Source organism: Cupressus sempervirens, chromosome 1 (assembly GCF_028749045.1).
Source record: "Cupressus sempervirens isolate cs-2001-9-10 chromosome 1, ASM2874904v1, whole genome shotgun sequence".
In the NCBI taxonomy this organism is placed as follows: Eukaryota; Viridiplantae; Streptophyta; class Pinopsida; order Cupressales; family Cupressaceae; genus Cupressus; species Cupressus sempervirens.
The window spans coordinates 541,619,927-541,642,312 of record NC_143118.1 but is presented as its reverse complement, the minus strand read 5'-3'; the positions used below and the strand labels follow the sequence as shown (position 1 = coordinate 541,642,312).

General features: G+C 33.4%; 1 pseudogene; it reads left to right on the top strand.

The window, feature by feature from the left end:
- Positions 1 to 1,104: 1,104 nt before the first annotated feature.
- On the top strand, positions 1,105 to 5,588 carry LOC149578597 (DNA replication licensing factor MCM4-like; annotated as a pseudogene).
- Positions 5,589 to 22,386: the final 16,798 nt, after the last annotated feature.

Below are 22,386 nucleotides of genomic sequence, written 5' to 3'. Positions count from 1 at the left end.
TACATACAAGCACACAGATTTTTACACAATTTACAATTAGATTAACTTCATTGATAAGAATCAAAGTGAGTTTTTTATTTATGTATGATGCAACATACCATTTCCTCCATTTTAGAAGTAAACTGACCACCACACTATTGCTTCAGCTTTGTCAATATGCTTCTTTCATGATCATCATTTGCACTTTTATCAAACAAAAGTCTATGTGCAAGCTTCCTCCTACAATTTTGACAAATATTAATTATATATCACAACGCATAACAAGACAAAGTCCTAAATTTTAAAATAGCATTATATGGATGAAGATTGTCATTCACATCAAGAATTCCAAATGTGTAAAGTTTTCATTCACGTCATGAATTCCAAATGTGTAAAGTTTCCATTCCTCATGCTTTATGGCCTTTGGCAGAGTCTGGGTTAATCTATACTTGATAATTCCAAACAATAATCATTTAAATTTTTTTAAAGCAATTAAAACTAGACTAATACAAAAAGAAATTGAACCATATATTAAGAATATGGATTATGTAACCTAGACATACCAAAATAGAAAATGTATCATATTCTAATAAATAGAACTCTACTGTTATAAACATTGGATTAGATTGTTTGAAGTAATAAAGGTGAACCAGCTAAATAATGGGCTAATAAAACATGCTTTATTGCTAGTGAGAAGCATTAAAAACTATATTAATGGTATGTTAGCTTGCACACCCAGATTCTGGGTCAGTTCAACCATGGAGATTCCTAGGGTCATGTCAAATGGGTCATACCAGACAACCCTTCTATTCTAAAAACCTCAATAGGTGGTCCACATTGACTATCCAAGCAACTGCCTCCTCAAGCAATCGGCATAGCAGATGCCTATGCACCAACTTTTGGTGCCTTCTACATTAAAGAAACCTATTTTGAAGATATTGCCTTGTACCAAGAAACCTTTTGGATACAGAACTGCCTATCAATTGAGTCAATCATTTCTTTTCAATTTGTATAATATGCTCTGTAGAAACACACATTAATTACCTCTTTTGGTTGTTATAATTAGATGCCCCAGTCTTCCGAGGGTGACCTTGATGGCAACCCCCCCCCCCCCCCCCCCCCATGCTTGTTTGGGGCACAAACATAAGTGTTCAAGACGTCAATCAAGTAGTTCAGCGCTTTCTGAGGAATTTTAGGGATGATCCTTCAGACCTTGAGAGAAAATACATGAGGCTCTTGGAACAGGTTCAAATTTGTCCCTGCTGGCTTCTTATGTTACCATCTAGTCTCATTTCAAATTATTGGTTGAGCACATTTGCTTTTGTATTCACTTCATTTAGTTGATTTCTCATTTAGACAATGGAAGTCGAAGGTGATTCGTTGAATAGTGATGCAATGAATATCTTCGAATATGATGAAGAAGTTTATGGCAAGATGCTTAGATATCCTCTTGAAGTTCTCGCCATTTTTGGCATTGCATTGATGGATGTAGCTGTTCATCTCAAGCCTTTGTGGAAGAAGCACATACAGGTGATTGAATTGTATTTTTGGAAAAATATGTTTTGTCAATTAGTATGTTTTCATTTAATGACTTTGTTGTTTCAGATTTTGTTTATTTATGCACATAAATATGCCTCAGACTTACATATAACTGCCATTGCATTCAAGCAAGAATATTCAATCTTAGAGATACAGTTAACATGCAAGATCTGAATCCATCAGGTAGGCAATTCTTTTTAAAGTTACGTCTTCATTGTTCAATGCTATTTGAAAAATCTAATAAGGGGGTTTTTGTTGTCTTTGAAATCTAGATATTGAGAAGATGGTTTTAGTCAAAGGAATGATAATTCGATGCAGCTCAATTATACTAGAAATCAAAGAAGCATTCTTTAGGTGCCTTTTTTGTGGATATGCTCCAGCACCAGTACCTGTTGATAGAGGTAATTCATTAGATTGCAATTGAACTCTTAATATAACAGTTAATTGTGTCTTCATTGTATGTTATGTTTGTTTCTCAATTCAATTTTGCATAAACTGTGGCAGAGAATCTATGGCTTTAAACAAATTCATGCTTATGAAAGTGATCTCAGAAGCTTTTAGATTCTGAGATTTTGCAAATAAGATCTTACTCCTTATTGTGACATGGCCACTGTTGATCTGCTCTCTGTAACCTTAATTGGAACTAATAGGACATTGTACATGAGGTTCTTCTCACATTGAGATGTTTGCTTGATGAAAGCTATATATGAGAGAGCACATTTTTTTAGTGTGAAAAAATCCCTGTATGAGAACTTTCACACCAAATTTTATTCTTATATTCCACGAGAATCTTCTACCAAATTTTGTCAAACGTATTTCATGTTTTTAAAAAAAATCTCATATCTTTGCTTCACTACATACAATGGTACTTGCTATCTAAAAGTGTTTTTGCTAGATTTCTATTCACATCCTATTTTATGCTTCAAATGCTCAGGTCAGATTGATGAACCTACACATTGTGCAAGGCCAGAATGTGCTGCTATGAATTCTTTGACATTGATGCATAACACATGTAGGTAGGAACTTGTTGATTTTAGTTTATGCATGATTTGAAGCTGCATTTTCAAGACTCTAAAGACAACTATATCCTTTACTTTGTGGTTAGGTTTGCTAATAAGCAGATTATAAGGCTGCAAGAAATGCCTGATGCCATTCCAGAGGGGGAAATCCTGCACACTGTTAGCTTGCTGATGCACGGCAAACTTTTTGATGCGGCCAAACCTGGTGATCGAATCGAGGTGTGTCTGACATTACATGATATACGAATTCTACACTCATTTTTATTGCCAAGTGTTAGCATTTGAAGGTTGACATTGGTTTTTTTTTGTAGGTTAGTGGGATTTTCAGAGCTATGATAGTTAGAGTGGGACCAAACCAAAGGATTGTGAAATCTCTATTTAAAGAAAAGCTCTCAAGCCTATTTTAGTCCATTTAAGTTGGAAATGAGGACCTTAATGATGTATTCTATGATTTCTAATTCTAATTTGTAAATCATTTGCTGGCGCAGACCTACATCGATTGCCTTCATCTGAAAAAGGTAGACAAGACAAGATTGCAAGCCGAAGATCCAATGGAACGTAATACCAATAGTGATAGTTTTGCCTCTTTTCAAGAGGGTGATATGTCACCAGCTGATTATGAAGCTAAGGTATAAACTCATACTTTTTACCTTTTGTATATAACATGAATTTTGCAAGCTCTGAAATTGAATTTTGACTGCCAATTTCCAAATTAAGAAGTTGAAAGAACTATCTCGCATGTCCGATATCTATGAGAGGCTAACTAGGTCCTTAGCTCTGAGTATTTGGGAGCTAGAAGATGTAAAGAAAGGGCTCTTGTGCCAGGTATCTTTCTTTGCATTCATGTTCGATTAATTGGTAATTTTTTGCATGTTCTTTGAACCATATGTTAACCATTATGCTTCTTAAACAGCTTTTCAGGGGAACTGCAGTAAAACTAGCTTCAGGCACTACTTTTCGTGGTGATATCAACATCCTGCTTGTTGGGGATCTAGGTACGAGTAAGCCTCAACTACTTTAGTATGTGCATAAGTTGGCTCCTCAAGGCATTTATACAAGTGGTCGTGGAAGCTTTGCGGTTGGTTTGAATGCTTATGTATCAAAGGATCCTGAAACTAGTGAAACAGTAAGTTATTAACTCAATTTGTTGATCATTGAGCTCTTTGGGCTGCTTGATCCCCCACTGCTACCTACCACTTTATTCTATATAAACTACTTATTTCTTTGAACTCAACAGGTTCTAGAAAGTGGAGCATTGGTAATGAGTGATAGGGGTATTTGTTGCATAGACGAGTTTGACAAGATGTCAGACAATGCTCATAGCATGTTACATGTGGTGTGATTTTTCTTTGAGCTCTTCCAATTATGTGCTTTTACTGGTTTCTTGACTTCGTAATCTATGTTGTTGGTTAACTTGTATATCAATGTCTAATCATTCCTTTGAAGTAGGTTATGGAACAACAAACAGTGTCAATTGCAAAGGCTGGGATCATAGCATCTTTGAATGCAAGAACATCTATTTTAGCTTGTGCCAATCCTAGTGGTTCACACTACAACCCTAGATTGTCAGTGATTGACAATATCTAACTTCCTCCAACATTGCTTTCCAAGTGGAGTATGTTTGGTTTTAAAATTCAAGCTGGAGAATTTATTTGTTCTCACTCAAGTATAAAAGAATCACAAAAAATGTCTGCAGGTTTGATTTGATCTACCTAGTTCTTGATAAAGCTGATGAAAAAATGGACAGGCGCCTTGCAAGGCATCTTGTTGCATTACATTATGATGAGCTAGAGGTAAGTTCTGATTTGGTCAATACTATGTAGTAATTAATGGGGGGTCCAATGACCTCATATTTTTGATGTGAACTACATTATGATTCTAGGACCAAACACTGGATGCATTCGACCTCCCGACTCTCACTTCGTATATCACTTATGCAAGACAACATATACATCCTAAGATATCTGATGAGGCAGCAAAAGATCTGATCCATGGTTATGTTGAAATGCGTAGGAAGGGAAACTTCCCTGGCAGTAGCAAGAAGGTTAGCTCAATATATTCTCAAATTCAATTTATGTATAGTATGCTTACAAGTTACACACATGAAAAAAGTAATAGTATATCTCATACTTCTACTGAAGAATGCATCTAGATGCAAGGCAATTCTCATGTTATGTTAACTTGTTCTCCTGAATGAATTGTATAGGTTATCACAATGACTCCATGCCAAATTGAAAGCTTAATAAGAATAAGCGAAGCCCTTGCCCGCATTAGATTCTCTGAGTGGGTAAGAAAATCCTATGTAGATAAAAATGGGTTACATTCCTGAATGTTTTAAAGCCAGATTGAGGCAATAAAAAGATATCTTACATTCCAATTCTACAGATTGAAAGGTGTGATGTGGCAAAATCATTTCGGCTTCTTGAAGTTGCACTTCAACAATCTGCCACCAATCATTCAAATGGTAACCATTCTGCATCTTTCGCAATGAGGATTGTCAGTTCATTTAGTTGTATATTGAATGCATTATCATAACAAAATTAGTCATCTCTGAAAGAACTATGTTAATTGGAAGCCACTGAATGCATTTGAGTGTCATGGTTATAGGGACCATTGACATGGATCTCATAAACATGAGAGTCTCATCTAGTGAAAGAATGAGACGAGCCAATCTTATTTCATCACTGAGGATTCTTATCATGGAAAGGATGCAGGCAGGGGAACCATCAACCCGTATTACCAAGGTAACATTCTTTATACTATCCTAAATAGTGTTGAGAAAATTGTTGGTATGGCACCTAACCAGATATGAATGAATACAATCATAGTTGATGGAGGAAATGCACAAATAGGGATCTAAGGAAGTCAGCCTGAATGATGTAAGTAATTCTTTATTGTGGGTAAATTTCAAACTATTTCCAACTTCATTTTCTTGGGGGAAATGAATACATTATGAGTTATGTTGTTCAATTTCAGATTCATAATGCAATTGGAAACCTTGTGAGTGAGGGGTTTGTTACAATTCATGGGGACAATGTGAAGAGGACCTGAATGAGTTTTGAAGATGATATGGCCCCTATAATAATTAGTAATGAGTATCTGATAAGACTACGGTCAGTGTGTTGTGGCAAACTATTTTAATATGCCCTAAGCTTCATGCTCTATAGTACATTGATGGGTACTTTCTCTTGTAAAAAAATCCAGAAAATTGAAGGAATCCAAAGCCTAGGTGTACTATCTGTGACAAAGACAACCATTGAGGTAATGATGGATATCTTATAATTCTTGCTCAGATAAGAGGATGATAATTATAAATTATGAGAATCATTGGTGTTTTGTTCTATCAAGTTTTGGAGTGAGGATAAAGTAATTGCCATTATAAACGTATTTTTTTTCAACCAACGTAATGGAAAAAGTTCATTTTAATGTTCACAATGGCGTTTGTCCTCTTCGTCTAGTTTCACGTGGTTACCTAAATATAAAGAGAATTAACTATAAGAAGAGCAATTTATTTTAATCTATATTTTAAATTAAATATAAAGAGGAAAAATTAGAATCTAATCTTGATGTAGTGATGATTCTATGGTGGTGACTTCAACAATTGAGAATGTTGAATATCATTAGCAGCTTGTCTTCCAGACACACCAATGATGTAAATCATGGTACTGTGAAGACTTGGTTTGTTATGAATAGCTACAAGGGAGAAACAACAAAAGTGCAAAATGCAAATGAATTTACTTGGCACAATGCATCATATGCTCTACTATGAAGCAACTACAAGATGTGCAAACACATAGCTATTAGCTATTTCTCTAGATATGATCATAAGAAGTTTTCAAGATGTAGAACATTGTTATTATAAACTTGAAGCATTTATAAGGAAAAGGGACCAGAAAAAAAAGATGGCGAAGAATCATTATCAAATTGGGAAGTCATTATTCAAAATTTATGAATCAAAGGGAATCGCAATGTACAAGATATTATAGAGGTGAATTCAAAAGCTTTAGAAGAGTCTAGCAATCATGACCATGATACATCACAAGGATAATCTCTAATAAATGCTACCCACAGTTAGTTTCAAGCCAGAGAATTTTGGAAAGAATAGGGATTGTTTGAAATTACTCGGATGCAATACTGATGCAAATTCCTTCTACAGTACTAATGCAAATTTAATTCATTCAAATATATATCTATTATTTTAAATTTATAGACTGAGATTTATAGGCAATACAACTAAATATTTCAACTAGTATACAACCAGCCCCACCGAGCTGAAGTAATTGAGTGTCATGAATACATTCTTGATAAGAAAATATAATTATCATAGTACATAGTACAACTATTTTTTATAACACTCAAATTTACGTTTGAGATTACAGATTCTCTACCTAAATCTGAATTTTTTAATAGGAAAATCAATAAAAATTGATTAACTGAGAGTCCAAGCTATAGATCCCACCACGGCACAAGGAGTTCTAGTTTATTTTTCTTCCTTCAATTGACTTTCCATTGGACCAATCTCAGATTTCTCAAAACCATTTTGCCTCCTCCTGCAATCCAACAAAGAGTGTGTATCAAATCTAGCAAATTTATAAATAATCAAGTCATCTACACAATCATGTTCATCTCATTTCAAGATCAAAAAATACATAGTTAAATGCAGTCGAATCATGGTGTCGTTACAAAAAAAAATGCATGTTGAAGGAGATTGTACTCCAAAGTTCAATCAAGGGTCAAGATAACTAATTGCCTTAGATTTCCATATTGGAAAAGATAAATCAAGTTTTGGGGCTAGATATCATTAGCGTCGAGTTTGTGCAGATTGACCAAATGGATAATGGTTAGATTTTTCTACATGGAACTGAAAGACATTGTTTGAGGGTTTGATGAAAAAGATTTGTTTTTGAGCATGCAGATTGATGTATCTTTGAATGGGATGCGGGAGCTTGGTGAAAAACTATTTGCCAAAGTAGAAGAGGAATGAGTTATTTTTAATTGCCTTAAATTTTCTACATGTTGAGTTTCTCCTCAATATAGAAGTTGTTGTGAAGGTCCTCCAAGAATGAATAGGGAATGAAATTGAAGAAGTATAGGAATCTCCAAGGTAAGTTTATAAAGTTGCTATTGAATTTTAATATATCAGAATGTGCAAAGTAAAGTTCTGTAATAAAGATTTATGCATAGAGTCGTTGTCCAGATTTGACAGTAAGGTAAAGATAGGATTGTGGTTATGATAAACCCATCTAATGATAATACAAGGAAAATTTGGAATGTGTTTGGTCATTAATAGGCTTGAGTTTTCAGAACTGTGCATAGAACTAATCAACCTACAACAACAAATATGCATTGTTAATATAATGAATAGTAATTGTATGCTAACATTAAAGATGACAAAAATGACATACCTTAGCATATGTGACATTGCTACATTGGATATACTATTCATAACCTTTAAGTTCACCAACAACACTATAGCTGACAGTAGAGTTGTTTGGGAGCCTTCGTATAAGGGCTCGTCTGCCTTCTCAAGTAAAGGTATATCAAGACCATCTTCATCATTATTATCAGATTTTCTAGTACCATCATTGTGAGCCTCTTCATCACTTGCTCCAATACCATCTTCTTCAATCATGTCCTCTGGCACAGTATCATCTTCTTCCATGGGAGTGTTATCCTTAGCTTGGATATTCACACCTCCATGTTCCTCCAGTAGGAAATCCACATTCAGCAATGGATGAAAATCATGGCCCCCTTCAACATGACCATATTGCCTACAATGAATCTGGGCTGTTGTGATTAGAATTCTTCGATTCTTTAAGCCCTTACACTTTTTGCAAGGATAATAACATTTATCAAGTTTATTTTAGAACTAAGCCCACAATGCAGCCATTGTCTCATTATTTTGTTCTGGGTTCCTATTGTCAGGTGTGGTCTTTCTTCACAGGAAAATATACCTACAAATAAATTGGACATGATGTGATTAATTTTTATATCTGCACATATGGTTTTTTTTAATTAATGTTTTCAAATGTAACTAAAATGATTACAAACATATCAAAAAGGACTTTCACAAGGTCTTATTACATCAACTGTTCTAACATGGTCATGTTGGTTATCTTGAGACCTTAATGTCTTATCATGCCTTCAACCTTGACCTTGATGCCCCTGCATCATTCTCCCAAGGATCAAGGAAAGTTGGATCATCATGGAATTGAGTAGGTAGACCTTCTAGGAAGTTGCAATACTTCAACCTTGTAAGTGTCATGTCAATGCAATGGGTACTAAACAAACAATTTAATTTGATGAGAAATGGTTGTTATGAATTCAAATTGTAAGCGTCACCTCAATGCATTGGGTATTTAACAAACAATTCAAGCTGATGAGTATGGGTTTTTTTTCTAAGAACATACCTGATGTTTACAGTCAGTAAGTTTCTATATCCTCTAAGAAATTTGAAGCAATGAGCCAAAGTCACACGGTTGAAGATGATCATTGTCCCCTCAAAGCTCCATCATTTGATAAATTGTTGCATTGAAATATGATCTAGAAAGGGCCTTTCCACATAGTATGTTGGCACTATTTGGCAATCATCAATCATGTGGTTATTGCAAAGAGGCTAAGGACCAAACATGGAATCATGGAGATAGTGCATGGTTGTACAAGGAAAATTTGTTGCTCTTTAGCTACTAATCTTGCTTTGTGGTTGTCAATTAAAACATTATTTTTAAACTTGATCTTAATACTTTTTATAATCAATGGCTTTCTTTCCAATGTCTATGTCTCAACTCAACACATTTTTTCATTTTTCTTTCCTTCTTGCTTCATCGTAAATACTTGGTTCACAAGCGCTTATGGTGTTCTTCTTGCTAAGATTATGAAGTGGACAATGACTTTCAATCTAGATAATCAAATGTTTGGCTTAACTTTTTTGGGTAAGTGTGATGATATGTAGTGCACTATAAATTTTCTCTTCAATGAAAAGATTAGCACCTCTAATTTTCAAATGGCGATCAACCACAACTAGCTAACAATCTAACCTTAAAAATACATTTTATGCCAAATTCCAATCACAGTTAAAGACATTTATCTATTGGAAAATGGCAAGATTATGTCTTATTTCAGATATGCAATAAAATGGGCAAGAAATGTGCAAGAACGTTAAGTTTTTATCCACCAAAACATGAGTAAAATTGTATAAACTTAATGTATTTTTAAAAATAATGTCAATTCCCTTCAAAAGAAATATTTTGCATGCAACTTACTTGCTGAAGATATTTCAAATTCAGCAACTCTTTAATCACAGGATCCACAATAGTTGGAAGCTTTGACTTGTCTGTCAGCTGTGGCTTGGCCTGCAGCAACAAAAAATTCATTAGTATATGCATCTCAACATTTAAAAAATACATCAAGCAATTCAGGTCAATTTCAGTCTTTAAATTAACTCGCATTTTTTTCTTCTTTAACATATTAAACAATCAGTTACAATTAATAAGAATACAAGAGCAAAACTTGGAATTCTACTAATGTCATCAATGTTAATCTTGGGTACTAGTACAAAGCCAGTAAGAAATTTGCAGTTGTACCAACCAAGATATTTACAAGACTTGATCACAAAAGGTTCATTTAGCACAAAACAACTTCAAAAATATTGTATATATACACTCTTTGACGCTTTCAAAGGGAACAATTATTTTAATGATGTTTTACTTAAGAATTGCTAGAGGAAATGATAAGCATGAAATATATTCAAGTTTCGACACTGAGGAATTAAAACATCCGCACTCAAGAATTGCCTCGAGTATTTAAATTCACTCGAATTATGCCTTACAGCTTCTTTGAAAAATAATGATTTAGATATTCAATGGTATCTTAAGTACTATATACTAGTGCTTGCACCAAGCATAGGTGCAAGAGTATGGTCGATAGTGGCATGCAGTTGATCATTTTAGAAATGTGGCAGCTAGTAGCATTGTTTTATAGAAAAGCCCTATACTATTATTTGGTAGGAAGATAATTAGAACCAAAGTAAACATGGTGTGCACAACTAGCATCATTTGATTGTTTTCTATTTTGAGGTGTAGAATATTTGGTGGATCTTAATTTTTGTGGAAACTATTTTGAGAAAGGATATGCTAAAAATGAGTTATTCTTCTACAACCATAAAAACATTATCAGATTCACCATCCAAACTATTGAGTTTGAACCAAATATCAATATGTAGTTTATGAACAATTGGCCTAAATGGTTGTTGTTATAATTGAGAATAACACCGAGCTTGATTTGATGAGTTTTTTTTATTGACTCGTAAATTTTCTAATAATTCAATTGATTAATCCATTGATAAAAAAACATGGAAACTCATTAGCTATTATTGTGGAGTTAGATCTCAACATTGGCTCTAGTATTTCTTTAGTTGACAATCGTGCATTGGCTACATCTGGATTATCACCAGCTATTGTAGATGATGGAAGTGATACTATGTATGAAGCTTCTAATATAGGAACTCCATGAGAAGCTAGAGATCATTTAATGGAGATTTGGTGATGAAAAATGCGATCTCTAAAGATGACTAGGGCTTGTTGAAGTTAAGAGGGAGAAAAATAATCTAATGAGATCCCAGTTTTCTATATTGATAGCAATGGTAATGAGGCCAATTCCTCCAAAGGAAGAGAAATATCTAATGTTGGTACTGTTACTTCTTTTAAAGATGGTCTTGTCTCATTTTAGACCTATATGGTGAGCATGAAATTATAGGCATAAAAGCATAGAGACTTAGAATCAACCAGTCTTGCTAGAGAAGGAATGAGTACCCAACTACAATGGGACTTAGAGGAGCTTCGTGAATTAAGACTTTTAAAGAAGTAAAGAAAGGGTCAACATATGAATAAAACCATTTGGCTAAACTTTGTAAGAATATTCAAGGAAATTTTAAATATGATTTGTGTAAATTCAAAACTATCTTTTTGTTTGCAGTCATGTTACATCCTGTTTTCATGCATTTATTATTATGTTAATGGATTGATAAATAAGTTCAATCTACTTGGAAGTGAAGTATATTTAATCCTCTTTCATTTGAAGAAAATTAGAGGTTTTGGATGAGAAATATATTGACAAATCCTTTGGTTTTTGTAAAAATTGTCTTGAAACTCTTATTTACAGACCTAGTGATAAGGGTTTGATCAAATAACACATTTTGACCATGGAAAAATGCTGAGTTTTACCTTTTGGGAAATAAGATTCATGCATCTTTCAAATAAATTTGTTTTGATATTGTTTGGTTTTGTATCTTGGAAGTTATTTGACATTCTAGAGGGCAGAACTCATAAATTCTATGACAATAATAATCGATCTTAGTGCAAAGGCCATAAATTTCTATCTAACTGTTGGATGATTCTGATTTTTGGATATGTTTTAGGAAGGATGAATATCCACAATCCCACCACTATGATTGGTGTAATAATGTATAGTTTAAAAGTTATGAATAATAGAATCAAAATTATCAAAACTACATATGATAGTTTCATGGCAATGAGTAGGTGAAATGTTATCATATTATTTAGGTTTGGAGAATCTTGCAATGTAGCTTACAAAAAATAGATCTCAAATGCTTAATAGAATGAGTATTAATATCTATGTTCAAAAATATAAGGATGACTAATATTTGGCAGCAATATAATACATGAGTGTGTGGAACATCTTATAAAAATGGTATGTTTGTACATGGAACACTAGAAAATCTAATTCACACGGTGTCCCTACATGATTACCCTCCATAACACTGAACTGCTACTTTACAGGGTACGAAATTCTGAATCCATTCCCTATATTGATTTCCATTTCTATAAATTGACACAATCAAAATAAAAATATCTTTCTAACAATCTATGCATTGTAATGTCATAAAATATTTTGAATCTTTGAAAAGGCCTGGGTCAACATACCTATTTTAGCAAATAACCCTTCAATGTCTTTAACAGATCTCTCCAAATCAGAGAGAGGTGTGTAGGCCTGCTCAGTTAGAGTGTTTCTGTTCACCATACAACATCCCAAATGTAAGTCTCATCTAAGAATATCCTGTAAACTACATCTACTAAACAACACTACTAATAGGCAAAATGTCAAATAGGTTAGTATGGAGAAAAATAATACTGAAACATATTTCAAAAGTCTCCTTGTTTGAATATTAAATAAACAAATATCATTATTGAGAAATTGCCACCATGTAGATAATTTTAAATTGAAGTTTGTGTTTACCATGTCCAAAGAAGAATGATCCAGAAATTCAAATGCTAAGATGATCTCCCCTAACTGATGTTTTGCTATAGAGAGTAGTCTCTGTAAAAATCGAATGAATTTTTTTAATTTTAATATTGCTATCAACTTGAAAATAGTTATATGCTCCACAAAATCCGAGGTATCATTCCTATAACATATCATCTATCATCAAGTTTAAAGTGAAAGAGACCATACAAACTATTGTAAATTGTGCCCAACTGGGACACATTTAAAATAAATTAAAATACAAATTTCAATCAAATTCATGTTAGAATCAGTCATATAAATCAATACAATTGTTCCCTTGCTAGCTCCATAATACTACAGAAATTGGTAATAAATTCATATCAACCATGGATTACATTCTTTGAAGTGTCTAAAGTAACTAGAAAAAATCATCATTTCAAAAGTAAACATGAAAAGAAAAGTGAGAGAGATTCTCATCCACTAACAAGAATGCTTGAACATTTTTCTCTATATGTTGAGCAGAACTAACCTGAAATACATTCTAGTGTATTTGTAAAGATCACAAGTTATCCCTCTTCAATAGACGCCTCTTGTACACTCTCTAGTTACAATAGCCACATGGACTTTTGTAGCAATTGTGCAGGCAGAAAATCCAAATAATTGCTTCTCTAAAGCAACAAAGTTTCAGCTGGGAATTTAGGAGCTGTTATGCAAGTATTTTCTCAAATTTTAAGGTATTTTGGTCTTACATATCCACTTTGACAATTGTATGATAACTAATCTCCAAATTATACTCTTCAAAACATCAGAAGCAATGTAGGTAGCAAACTATATTTAATACATTTGTCTTATAATTGAAATCTCATAATTGCATTGTTCAAGAACTACAATATTGATGGCAATAAAGAGATGATTGCCATTCGTATGATGAACATTGTAGGTTCATGCACATCTTGCTACATTATAACTGGTAATTACTGCAATGCATTTAATTTGTTGAGTTACAAAACATTATATGACTACTCTGAGTCTTTATTGCATTCAAAGCATGAAATTTAGTATTGGTCCTAAGTTTTCATAGCAATCAAACCATGGATTTTGTATTGATTCTAAGACTTTATATTATTCAAACCATGGATTCTAATGTTAATTCTAGGTTTTTATGGCATTCAAAACATGAACTGTAGAAGAATTTATATGGTCTGAAGGGATGCTGCCCCACACTTCTCATCACCACCCTTGTAGTCAAATGTTGTTCTTGGACTCCTGGGATATTATTATTGGGTAAAGCTTAAACGGTCTTGAATTTTTTTGTTTGCTTTTGCTATTTGGGGTTCTTTGGAAAGGGAGGAGATCCTGGTAGCGAAAAGCCCAAACTTTAGATTGTTGTTCCTTCTACGGCTTTTGGTGGAGCATTAATAAGTTTTGTACTATGCCCAGTAGAGTTGATAAAGGTAACAAGAACTAGACTTTGTATCTATTGTATGTATATAAATTGAACTCTAGACTCCATACCATTGACTATTTGTTGTTTTGAAATGTAGATTGCAAGTTCAGGAGAATGCATATGTGTATTTCAAAGTGAACTTGAATTTTTGTTGTCTCCAATGATAACGTGGCAGTGTGGTATTTAATGGAAGGCATTTACAATTGATTGAATTGTTAGTGATTTGACATAAGTGGCTGAACATATTGTATTTATAAAAAAATATTGTGTGTGCATGGAGTACTGTTCTAAGTAATATATGACAAGAGAGACTCTGGATTCGAGATTGCCATAGAATTGTACTAAGGATTCGGTAATGGTATTGAAATTATTATTGAAAGTTTCTTATAATGGACACTTGAACAGAGCTGAAATTATTGAAACTTTCAAAGAATGAACATCAATTCTTTTAGTTTTGAGGAATTCCATGATTGGTATTTATATCCCTCATTATAATGGTTCCACATAGTAATTCTTTAGCACTTCTTTTATTATCTTGTCGACCAATCAAATTATAATATTATTAATTAGATAAATATTAGATAACAATACATAAAACCATCAGAAAGCCCATTATAGAGCCTCATGGCTTTAGTGAACCATCCGAAGGGAGAAAGAACAATATGGGCATGTCGAATAGGGGTGACAGGACACATCTGTTTACTCTTTCTGCTCATGTCTATTAACAAGAAAATGTCAAATACTGCACAATATGCATGAAGATTCATGCTTCAGTTGATCTCAAATACAGTTTGAGATCAATTTCTAATTTAGGATCAAAACAGTGAGATTGCAAGATCTTCAACTAAATATTGACTTAAGATTCATGAAGGTAATGTTAATGATGTCAAGTTTCCACAACAAGACCAAACTGCTAAAAAAATTTCAACCAATCTTTGGTTAGTTTTTCTTTTCTCTTGGAAGCTTACCATCCTAGACAAATCACACAGTGTTAGTAACTCTCCTTGTGAAGATCAAGCCAAATTTTTAGGTCATCGATCCAAACCAAACCAAAGTTTGGAGTAATCTCCCTATAAATCTTATTGAACATTTGAGTTGTTACATCAATTTATCTTCAATGACTTTCTAAACTGATCAAAACTAAGTAAAAAATAAATTTGTTTGTGCAAGGGGTGTTCAAAATTAAAACATCAAACAATATTGCATTAAAACGTTTGTTGAAAAAGAAACTACAGAAGTATTAGCTAATTCTGATCTTCATGAATAGGTTTAGTTCTCATATTATATGTGTAAATCTAATACAATGCCTGCTTCTTTATGCATTGTGCGGGTGTTCATAATGTTAGCAGAAAATATAGCAACGTGGAAAGATGCTTAATGAATAGATTCCTCCATTACCAATGTGTGTTGTCCCCTGCTTGAATTTGTTAAGGAAATTAGGATCAGATTTAATACCTTCTTAAATTATATGAATATCCTTAATGCGATGGATCCACTAACTTGTATCTTCTTGATGATGTGATTAATCAATTTTTCTTGCAGGTTTTGCATATATAGTTTGACTGCTAGAATTGTAAGTATCTTCTTGAAATCACTTTCAATATTATTTTCTGCATTTTCTAGTCGGCAACGATCTTGATAGTATATATAAGATGCTATGTGGGTGAAGCCATGTACGGACATGGCCCTACACGGGGCATGTCTTTTCTACTAAAATTTTGCAGTAAAAGAAGTCTTTAATGTCATGGAGTTTAAAGCACATCTGCAACATGAAGATTATGGTAAAGATGATTATGACATAGAAATATCTCCATGTGTGAAATGAGTCTTAAGTTGAAGGCAATATGTGGTGCATTAGATATGGATGAATGGAATCTGCTTGCCACATTCATGTGGAAGAGGAGTAAAGATTCTACATAGCAATGAAGACATCAAATATAAATATGCAACATAGATATAAGATGGTATGTAATTTGAGAAATGACATGGATTGAAAAGTAGGGTCCACTATTAGAGATGAAATATGCGGTGATAAAATAAGACAAATTGTTAAGCTAGAGATAAAATAATCATGTTGTACTATGATAGCATTTTTGATATAGCACAAGTTTATTAATAAGAAAATGATGCACCAAAATATCAAGTCCTTCATGTCATAACATCACTAATAGTTGTGTCATTAAAATTCTAGATCATACCTGAAGTGAAGTCGCAAGAAAAATTAACAAAATGCACTAATTTATTGATGCACTATCATCTAGCTTTGTCAATGTCAGTATTATCTCTTTCAAAGGTTTCAAAAATTTTGAATATCTTTAAGAAAAAGGACGCATGCCAGATCGTGAAACTCTAAGAGTCCCCGCATAATCCCTGTCTCTTACAAGTTTAAGAAACTCAACCTGTATATCATAACTAGTAATCTAAAAATGTCATGATTGTGAACATAGAAATAATTGACCATCCTTTTATATCAAATATACTAAAAATTATAATCAATGAGAACATCTCAATACTTTCTTTAGTTGAAATAGAAACACAAGATTTTCCTCAAAGAAGTTTGAATTCCACTGCTTTATATTTTTAACAAACATAACAAATATGCCTTTATTTACCAGTTCTTGCATCTCCAATACAAATTCAATTTTATCAACATAATTGTAATTCAAAATACCCTAAATAAAAGATCAAAAAGAATTGAGGGTAAGTATCTAAGAAAACATGATCTCCTTAAGGGAAAATTGATCTTTTTTTGCTCACATGTACATGATTAAGAGTCTTACTACTAATTCCAGAAAGAAGTTGATTATGATCTCTTTGCTTGGTAGAATCCACCGTTAAATTCCCTTGTGATTCACTCTCATTATGTCTCCCTTTCCACCTAGGATGATTTTCTAGATGTACTCCTAATTTATCAGTATGACAAGTCTTGTTGGAGCTGCAAGCTTCACTGCCATGAACATGTTCGATTGGAGATCTCAATTCAACATCTTAATCATGCTTATGTGAGAATTTTAATGGGAGTTCATACATCACCATGTCATTTGAAATGGTTTTAATAACTACCTACTCTAATCCACTCCTAATGTTAATAGTAGAAAATTCCTTTGAGCGTGTATTATCTAGATTGATATCATCTGTAATTAGCTACAATGATCTACTTGTGAGAGAGATGTCTAAACCTGTCAACAAAAGTCACAGATTATGACAATTTGAAGTAATATCTTGCTGAAGATAAACTATTTATTTCAAAAATTATTGGTGTCTCAAAACTAACAAAAGACACCCTTTGAAAATGCATCTTGCATTTTCCTGAATCCATAAGTGACCTTATATGAGGGAGAAATTATACTAGAATGTACAAGGCCTCTATATACACAATATTCTTGAACCAGGTCATCAAGCATTCACATGTTCAGCTCCATTTGGCTAAGTTCATTATATGAGAAGAAATACACATAAGAAAATAAATTCATTAAAAAATCCTGTGACAACTTATCATGACAGACAAAATGGAGATGATACCTTCTATTTGGAAAATAAGTAAATATCCCCAAGAAAATACCAAATTCAAACTCATGCTCAGGTTGCATGTGTCAACATTCCCCATCGACCTTAGTCGCAAGGCTAACTAACTTATCAATAGTGTGTATCCCACAAATGAGATTGGTATAAATGTTACAACCTCTCACTGCAGCAAAATAAGAGATCAAATTAATTTTTTGCCGACAACTTTCTGCTTTTACTCATTTTTGACGATTGAAGGATATCCAAAACACCTACTTTTCTCCCCAATCCACAAAGTTCACCTTCCCTTCTCAATAAAATGCATTCCCCTGCTTTTAATTATTTGATATTAATCACATCATATTATCCATAGTCTAGCCTTTCCAAGGAAGCAATCTTGCAACAATTCATTGTTTTGCAATCTTCCTGCCTTCATGTTCTATATGGACTGATACTTCCTTGGCCAGACATTTTCAGCAGACTCTTCCTCCTTAGCACCACCAGATCAAAACACCAAAGCTACAGAAGCCACTACCAACATGCTCTATACACTGTAAGAAGAATGTCTCTGTATGCAACAAATATTTTTTTAATGACCTCCCTCCCTTTTTTTATTATAATGTGTCTAATAATCAAGGTAACTAAGAGATTCATGTATGCTTCTTCATCCTTGTATGATTGATCTTCTATTTGAATAAGTTAAAATCCTTTAGAGTGTCAGTGGATAGCATATGTGTTTTAACCTCTTGTGTTCTATAACTTTGAAACAGTTGATGTTAAAAATAGCATTTTCCTACAAAGTTGTACCTAAATAATCTACATTGCAATAGAATCTATTGCCCAAGTAAGCAAGGCACTAGTCTTCAAATTCATTGATAGATTGTCATTTGTTTTGTATATCCAAAATCAGTACTGACATTCAAATTTGACTAAGGAATTGAATGAGAGGCAAGAAAGTCAAGAAAAACTTAAAAAGGCCTTAAAAGAGAAATTAGATGAATGTCACTAAATTTAACACTCACATCGGACAGATACAACTTGATTTAAATGAAACAAAGCACAATGAGCCAGAACTTGAGAATGTGAATGAAGTCTTAAGGGATGACAAAGCCAAACCAAAGAAATTCAAGCATGAATTCAAATTGAGCACTGAAAAGCTTTATGAGCAGCTAAAAAGGCAAAAACTAGTTGGAGATAAGCAAGGATTGCCTTATGAACAAGGAGAATGTTCTAAGACAACAAATTTTAGAGCATATCAGATTGAGAAACCTAATGAGATGCCTGCAAATCAGACCAATGGATGAAATTCAATGGTAGATGTTTTACATGCAACAAATTTGATCATAGGGCAGGATTAATTGTACTCATTTAAGATCATAAGTAGTTAATAAAACTATAATTTGCCAATAAAATTGAATTGCACATGGTGTAAATATGTACAATGAATTGGAAATTTAAAAAAACAATTAACATTCCTATATAGGAAGATGAAAAATTGAATGAACGGTTCAGTGCATTTTTTTAGCTGATCTAAAATTATGATATCACTTGAAAACTAAAATGGTTGATTTCATCAAGTGAAAAGTATACCTGAACCAAATTTATCAAATAAAATCTTATCTGCTAATAGAAGTGGTTGTAGTATTCTAACAAAATAAATGAGCAGACATAATTTGTTTGCTAGTTTCTAAAAGTTTCTTTGATAAGCCTAATATATTTAATCATTAAATATTAGGTTTGAAAAAGACTGTACTGATCTTTCATTCTATTTTTATTTGGTGGAATGTCTACCCCACACATATCTTATTTTTGCAGACCTCAAATCTATCCTAGAATTACTTTTTAAATGAGGTTCCCAATGAAATCTTGGACAAATCTTAAAAAGTTGGACTCACTAAACTGTATGAGGTAAAATTCTAGGTAAGAAGACACCTTAACAAATAATTGAATTTGGATTCTTTTCTATGAAATTGAGTTAAGCACTGGGCTCCCCATTGTAATTCATTCCAAATGGATTTTATACTGGGAATCCACAAAACCACCCAAGTCCCATCATAATTGATGGCTAGTGCACACTAACCTAGCACTTGTGCACAAAGCATCCTCTTTTTCTCAATGCGTGGGATCAAAATTGTGCATTGTCTGGCTATTATATTTGTAAATTCATCGGATGGAAGGGATGAATTAGGGGTCACATTAAAGGATAAAGATAAATTCATCACTGATATTCCTTTCTTTTCCCACTTTTATTCTCTCCATCCACCAACGCTACTGATTTGGCCTGATACTCCACACCATTCACATCTTATTCAACACCATTCCCCTGCCATTGGGTCTTTTACTTTTATGGAAGATTTCATAAGTTTATTTTTTTTCCTAATATGCATCATAAGTTTATGTCATACTTCATTTTGCTTTTCAATATGGAATCATGAGTTTGTGTTGATACTTCTTTGATTAGAATTTAAAACTGAGAGGTACTTATTTCACTAAATTTGTTTATGATAAATTCTCATCTTCTTTTTTTACATCATTTATGAAAATCGAAACTTGTTGTTTTTCATAATCAATCATCCATATTTCAATATCATATTCATTCGACTCCAAAATTGATTTGATGGTATATAAAAATTGTGAGAGAGCATTAATTTGGACTTGTGTCATGATCAATTCTGGACAAGATTCAGGCAAAAGCGAAGCAAACCATCAATTAGTTACCAACTGAGTTCATGCAAAAGTGAAAAAAACCAATATTTATGTGACTTCTAGGAATATTTAGTTTTATAGTTGCTGGAATTACAATCTGGTTAGATAAAGATGACTGATTCAAAAGTGGCTTGAACATCAATTGTGAATCAAACCTTAGATTCAAGGTAGACTATTCCATTACCCATTGGCCTAATGAACAAGACCTATGATTATGTTTTATGTGTAACTCACTTGGGTTCGAAACCTTGTGTGATCCATCTATCAATTACTTGTGTAATGTCAAAAGATTTGAATACAATAGAATCAAACTATAAAAAAACAAGTTCTTGTGCAAGCTAAAACAAAACCTCCAAATAGAGCTTAACAAAAGAGTGTGAAAACATCATTACCATCAAAAACCTGACTCAAATGTTACCAAAGCCTCCATTGTTTAATGATATTCTCCTTGACTAATTGATATGTAGATGCTCATTTTCTTAAGGATGACTTGATTTGATAGCATATACTTTGCTCAAACTTGATGGATTCTTGGAATGGATGAGGGAGTGGCTCAATTTATAGAATTTTGGAATGGATAATGGATAGTAAAGATCTAATGATGAGATCATTGTGAAGGATGGTTGACAGGATCCCCGCAGGATGAAGGTGAAGATGAAAGGTGGAGATTGAAGGCTTTAAATTGTGAATAGCTCGGATGAGCTTAATAATCATAGTAAGTGGTTGAAACCATGAGGAAAATAAGGGATGTGTGATCTAGATTGGCTATATTCTTGGGCTTGGTGGAGAGAATAATGGAACTATAATAACAAGTGCCTTTAGATATTTTGATTCTTGGAACATTTTAAGGGGCTTCAGGCATATTTAAATACTAATATTATTAACTATTTTAGCCATGTGTGAGGTGAAAAAACAAATTTTTATTTATTTATTGTGACTGAGTGGAAAGAGGGATTACTTAAATAATAGGAACAAAGCAACACTCTGAATGTTTTAAGAGGAACGAGGGGATATATGGCACCAGATTGGATAAGTGATTTTCCCATCAATGTGAAAGTGGATGTGTATAGCTATGGCCAAATGTTGTTGGAGCTCATCAGCGAAAGGAAAAACTTCAATCCAATGAGAATCCCAAGTAAGCAATATTATCCAAACTGGCTATTCTACGAGATGGTAGCAAGAAATTTTGTGGGCATGTCAGATCCAAGGATGGGCAGTAAGGTCGATCTGGAACAAGTAGAAGTGTTGGTGAGGGTGGCATTTGTGTGCATTCAAGGGAATAGTTTTTCAAGACCTCGCATGGGAGAAGTGGTGCCAATGATGCAACAAAAATACATAATACTGACTCCCAAATCCCAAAAGATCAATACTAGGTTCTATTCCAAAAATTCTATTGCCACGTGCTCAGAGTAAGTTATTTTCCATGTTCACTTCTAGTCACTGAAAACAAACAAACAATATATCACAAAACAACTTACCAGATTCTCTCTAGCAACCCTCAAAGTCTGGTTTGATTCGCTTCGAAGACCAACCCTAAATGAAACCGAGCTTTGCAAAAACCATGCAAAAATCCATTCCTTAAGGCCGACACTCAACTGACTAGTCTATCAATGCCAATCTCAGATATGGATGCTCAAATTGGCACTCTCCTCGACCACTGGAGATGCAGGTGTGATTGGAGGTCGTGAATGGAAGAGCTTTTGAAGTCGAGCATAACAAGAAGAATGAAAGAAAGACAATATCGAGAGTTTCAAACGACTATTTTGCCCCCCCTATATTGATGCAAATGCAGGGCCTCCTTTCATATTATTGCTAGGGCTAGTAGGAGTCATTAATCAAGTGGGTGGGAACTACAGAGAAAACCTGAAATGAAACTGGGCTGCAGAGAAAACCATACGAAAATGCTCCAAAAATGTGAAATGAAACCAGGCGCAAAAGATGTAAAAGGGA